General features: G+C 32.2%; 1 non-coding gene across 1 annotated transcript; it reads left to right on the plus strand.

Moving 5' to 3' along the window:
• The first annotated feature begins 5,923 nt into the window (after window positions 1-5,923).
• On the plus strand, window positions 5,924-6,073 carry LOC133314887 (U4 spliceosomal RNA). The gene has a single exon (XR_009752023.1). It is a non-coding gene; the product is annotated as a U4 spliceosomal RNA (small nuclear RNA).
• Window positions 6,074-6,399: the final 326 nt, after the last annotated feature.

Genomic DNA, 6,399 nt, shown 5'->3' on the forward strand with positions numbered 1-6,399 from the left:
GAAAATGGTTATAGTTAGAAAACCTCAATGTTACTGAGAATCTTCTCACGTGTTTGTTTTGTGCTAACCTTTCTAGAAAATCATAATGCCTAGTCTAAGCTTATTAGGTGAAGGATGGAGTATCAATATTTACTCTTACGAGGACCGCATGGAGTTTTATATTGTAGTAGGAAATCAAGGAGCTGCTTCGATATTCTATGCTGAGAGTGTGGAAACTTACACCTATAGACTAGATTAGGATAAGACTCTTGTATTGTATAATTAAGTGATGTCAGTATGTAAAATATAAACTGAAGTGATGTAATATTTAGTAGACTGTAGGACCTATATAAAATAACTTCCTTTTGTACCTGGCGTAACATTATCTATGAAGTAATGTTGATAGATTTTTATATAATTTTCTTTACCGTTATTATCATCAATATGTATTAATTAATAACATTAACTCCTTTTCATTTATTTCTCACTGACTGTACATAAAGTGAAAATGTACATAAAACAAGAAAACATGTAATATTCCTTACAAAAGTTAACATTAAGGGATGTTACATTTTTATGGTATCAGAGCAGCGGTTCATATTTTGTCACAGATTATGCATATTTTGAATTATTTTATTGAACCTGATCAACTCACTATCATAAAACAATATATGTAGATCTATGGCAAATACAAGACAAATATCTTCTTCAACTTCTGAACCAGAAGTTAACCCAGTAACTGATGCATTTACCAGTGTAGCAGAAGCTCTTAGAGACCAGGCTGTAACTAATCACCAAATTATTCAAGAGTTGAGGGAGGACCGTGCTACCAGAAATTATACCCATAATAATGAAAGTGAAAGTGGACCTAGAATTGTCAATGCTCTGGAAGGACCTAATTCTGACTACAAAGGACTTACAGAATTTCGTAGGCATAAACCTTCCACTTTTCGTGGAGACTATAACCCTGAGGAAGCAATGGAATGGATAAAAGAACTTGAGAAAATATTCCTAGTAATGGACTGTTATAATACTCATCGTGTAAACTTTGCCACATACTTGTTGATTGGAGAAGCAGAACATTGGTGGACAAATACCAAAAGATATTTCCAAAGCCAAGAAACAGAGATAACTTGGATAATCTTTAAAGATGCCTTTTTGGAAAAATACTTTCCTCAAAGTGTAAGAAATAGAAAAGAAATAGAATTCCTTGAACTGAAACAAGGAAACATGACTGTTGGAGAATATGTGACAAAATTTGAAGAATTATCTAGGTATTCTAATTATATACAGAATCAACCTAATGAGGAATGGCTGACAACTAAATTTGATATGGACTAAAACCTGAACTAAAAAGTATGATAATAGGACACCAAATCAAGAATTTTTCATCATTAATAAACAGGTGCAAAGATATTGAAGCAAGTATGAAGGAGGCTGAGGATGCAAGAGAGAAGGACAGAGCCCTAAATCGAAGGAGGAGTGATGACAATAACAAAGGGTTTTCACGGGTGCAAAACTCGGGAAACAATTTTGCTAGCAATGGAGGGAAGAAGAATGCAGGTTGGACGAATTCTCAGATTCAGGTATGTCCAAAATGCAAGAAAAATCATGTTGGAGAATGCTTGGCAGGAAGAGGTGTGTGCTTTAAGTGTGGGAAGCCTGGACATATGTTGAGAAAGTGTCCTCATAATCAAGGTCAGAACTCTTTAAACCAACCTACAACAAGAGGAAGAGTTTTCACCCTAGATGGTCAGAAAGCAGCTCAAGCTTTAAACTTGGTTCAAGGTACGAGCTTAATACAAGATTCTCTTATAACTGTACTTTTTGATTCTGGGGCATCTCATTCTTTCATATCCTTATCTTCTGCTCAAAAGTTAAAATTGCCAATTTCTATTTTACCTTCTTATCTTGAAATCTTTCTTCCTACTAGAGAAAAGATAATCACATTTTAAGTTTGCAGAAATTATCATTTTCAACTCAAAGGAAAATTGTTTGAGATAGATTTAGTTTGCTTGCCTATGATTGATATAGATGTAATTCTCGGTATGAATTGGTTGTCTGCTAATTGTGTGGTCATTGATTGTCATAATAAAACTATAATTTTCACAAAAGAGTCAGAACTTCCTAGTGAATCTTTATTCTTGTCAACTTTCCAACTTAGGAAGAGTTTGTTAGATGGAGCACAATGATATGTTCTCTTTAATCTTTCAGAAGCAAATGTTAAACCTGATGCAACCAATATCCCTATTGTCTCTGAATACTCAGAGGTTTTTCCGAATGAAATTTCAGGTTTACCTCCAAACAGAGAAATTGAATTCTCCATTGACCTAATACCTGGAGTAGGGCCAATTTCCATTGCACCCTATAGGATGTCACCTGTAGAGCTTGTTGAACTAAAGAAACAATTAGAGGAACTTCTATCAAAACAGTTCATCAGACCAAGTGTGTCACCTTGGGAAGCACCAGTCTTTGTCAAGAAAAAAGATGAAAATATGAGGTTGTGTGTGAATCAGAATGTATTCTCCCCAATCATAAGGTGGAACTGAAGTTTTTAGCTTTGATAGTAAATAGGATGTGCAATGTGAAAAAATGTATTCTCCCCAATACTTTGGCCTGTCCAGTTTGTGGGGGGGGGGGGGGGGGGGGGGGGAAGAGAAAATTTGGCTCTATTGTCAAGGATGCATCTCTTTATAATCCTGAAATTGGGGACTGGCTTGAACACTTCCTCAAATGTTATTGGTTACTGATTTGAAAGTGCATGCAAGAGTTTGAAATTTTCAATAGGGTGTTTTTGTATTCGAAGTTTGAGCGACCTTAATCTGCCAAAACCTCAAGTTTTCCTCATGCTTTACAAGGGTAGTACGGCAGTGTTTGTTTTGAGAAATGTCCCACGTTGGCTAAAGCAAATGATGAAACTGGTGCAAGCTCCTATTAACGTATGTGTCAGACAAAAGATTAGAGTATTTTTGCGCTTGGGTGAAGCCCTGCAATTCTTAGTTTTAAACTTTAATTATTTACTAGTGGTAGTAGTGTCCTATTACAAATCTTGGTTGATAGTAATTTTCAAGGTTCAGTATCCAAAATATAATCGATTAATTAACGAATTAAAATTTTTAATTGTATATTTAACATACTATTAGTTATTGCGTAAAAATGATTTTGATGATTGGTTGAAAATTATATTACCAAACAAAAATAATTAATCAAATTGGAAAAAGGCCTTTGGGCCGTAATTTAGTTAAAAAATATATTATCAAATTATAATGATTTCAAAATTAAGGGTTTTATAAGAGTTATCTTGTAGGAAAAGTGATTGTACAATGTTATAGAGATTCATTTTGCGTGCCATAAATTTTTTTTTCATTTTTCTTCAGAAAGTGTGGGTGGCACAAAATATTGTGTGTGTAGAAAAATTTGTTGTGTCATGTTAAATGACAAATGCAAATCCCCAAAATTAATTACCGACTTATGATGTTCTGACAAGGCTATTTTTAGATAATAATTCATATTTACATATACTATTAATGTAATTATTATTATTATTTTAAAAATTAATATTTAATTCATTAAGTGTTTTTTACAAAATTAAATTTATTGCATAAAATAAATATGTTCTTATTCAAGTTGGGTTAGAAATATCATATATATATTTTCCAAAAAAAAATAATATATATCATATATAAATTCATTGTTTTACCGTAATCCATTTCCTTTCTATCTATCTCTTCTCCTGTGGCAAAGTACTATTTTATTTTTGTTAAATTTGAAATTAATTGCTACAAATTTCAATATTTAATAGTATCCATAAAGATGTTTTATTTTATTTATTTTTATATTGGAGAGAGTGGCACAATTGTATTATTTTTAAAATTTTAGATTTGTGTGCCAAAAAATTATTTGTATTTAGAAATTTATATAAAACTACCAAAAATGTATCTGTACAAACTATTTGTCTATATAAAAATATAACAGTCATCACACATCGATCACAAAAAGTTGTACAATTAATATTAAATTTCTAAAACAATATGTTTTATATTTAAATCAATTTCATATCTTTAAAAAATATTATATGATTTGTATTAAAAATCGATGGAATGTAATATATGAATTTAGTTTTATGTTTAATATATTTTAAAGATAAAATTTAATTATACACTGAATTAAAAAATATTTTATAATTTCATTTTAAAAAATAAAATAAAATATAAAACAGAACTGAATTATTTAATTTTATTTGTCCACTAGATGCTACCATAATGCTTGTTTGTTTTGCCGTGGAAATCACGTTTCCAGTTATAAAATAAAAAAATAAAAAAAAAATATATATATATATATATATATATAATAAGTTCAACAGTAAAAAACAAAAAAATTATGTTTGGCTCTTTCCCACGGTGATTGATTTGTTAATATAAAATTTATAAATTTTTTAGGATATACTTAGGGGGTGTATTGGATTGAGATTTCAAAGGATTTTAATGGATTATTTTTGGACAAAAAAATCCGTTGGTATTCGACTAGAATTTTAATGGATTGAAAAAAATAATGTGGTATTCGATTAGGATTTTAAATGGTTATTTTAGAATCTGTCCAAATCCGTTGGTTTCAATCAGGATTTTAAACAATGGAATCACAAGCTCGTGGTATTCAAAAATTCAACGATTTTAATGGATTTTCTATCGGTGTGGATTTCGTGAGACTTTTTAAAACAAAAATTAAAATTGACATTCTTATAAAATAAACATGTTTGTGGGTTTTGGTTTTATATATGTTGGATATATATTTTATTTTTAATACGTTAGTAAACTCTTACGTTTTGTTTACGTTTTACAATTTTACGTTTTTGCTCCCCCTACCATTTTTTACATAGACTTTACGTTTTAACAACCTTCTAGCTGTATAGTTTCATTTCCTATGTATCCCGAGAGTCACTTGTAGCTGTAGTTTCATTTCCTATGTAGACAAGTATGAACTTGCATTGGAATCCTTGACCGGTTTTGTGAATATAAACTTCATTTCTATTGTTTTCTATGGCTATCGTTCCATGCCTCTATTCTGAATCATCCGGCTAACAGTGTGGTGAATGGAATGACATAGACCAGAGAAGTTTTTAATTGGTCAGTCAAATAGGATGTGCTATGTGAAAAAATGTCTTCTCCCCAATACTTTGGCCTGTCTATTTTGTAGGAAGAGGAAAATTTGGTCCGTGCTCTAGTGTCAATGATGCATCTCTTTATCATCCTGAAATTGGGCACTGGCTTGAACACTTTAGCAAATGTTATTGGTTACTGATTTGAAAGTGCAGGCAGAATTTGAATTTTTCAGTAGGGTGTTTTTGGGTACTTAGGAAGTACGTAATGAGTATATTTTCGAAAATCATCAAAGCCTCTGCATTATGCAATGGTTAAAAAAAGTATCCAGAGGGTGACTAAAAGCTGTTATGCACATCAACATAATTATCACTATCCGGAATAAGATGTGGGGGGCTTGGAATGCTCCTCCTGATCCACTATGTTAAGCTCAGAGGGTGACTTCGGGATCACCTGGGACGTTGGCTTCATGAGGTCTTATGCATTGTGCAGCACCAGGTTGCGCCAGTGAACATGCATGCTGAGTTATGGGCTGTGGGAGATGGGTTATGCCTAGCTTAGGATTGTGGTTTTTTTAAGTTTATGTGGAGATTGATTCCATGGAGGCTATCCACATAATTCATCTGATATGGACATATATCATTGTGGATATTCGTGTCATCCCTGTATACCTTACAGTTTGATTTGATGTCTGAGTGAATTTAATCGGCCAAAACCTCAAGTTTTCCTCATGCTTTACAACGGTGGAAGGCAGCGTTTGTTTTGAGCGAAGTCCCACATTGGCTAAAGTAATAGATGAAACTGGTGCAAACTCTTATTAAACGAGGTGTCAGACAACCCAGTATAATATCTTTGCGCTTGGGGCAATGACGCAGCTAATGAGGTTTTAACCGAGGCGCGTCAATTGCTGGTTGAAAACTATTTCCAAACCCCCTCTTAGGCCTGGGTTTGGCTCAGGCCTTCGAGAATTTCTGGAAGGGCTCCCTTCGGGTAAAGCCCTGCTATTCTTAGTTTCAAATTTTTTATTTTGTTAGTGGGTTTGTGATGCTTGACAAACTTTGACCTGATTGCTTGTAAAATTACGGTTAGATATCCGAAAAAAATATAATTTTAAAATGTATATTTAATAGTGGATTTTTAAGGTTATGATTAAAATGACTCTGAAGATTGGCAAGTTGTGTCACCTAACTAAAGAAATTCATCAAATTGGAAAAAGGCCGTTGGCAGTAATTGAATAAATTTTTTATCAAATTATATTAATGTTAAAATTAATTATCGCTTAGGATGTTTTTAGATAATAATTAATAAATTAATATTTAATTCA

Source organism: Gastrolobium bilobum, unplaced genomic scaffold (genome assembly GCF_033153095.1).
Source record: "Gastrolobium bilobum isolate Gb01-03AN ecotype WA unplaced genomic scaffold, APGP_CSIRO_Gbil_v1 utg27286, whole genome shotgun sequence".
Classification (NCBI taxonomy): domain Eukaryota; kingdom Viridiplantae; phylum Streptophyta; class Magnoliopsida; order Fabales; family Fabaceae; genus Gastrolobium; species Gastrolobium bilobum.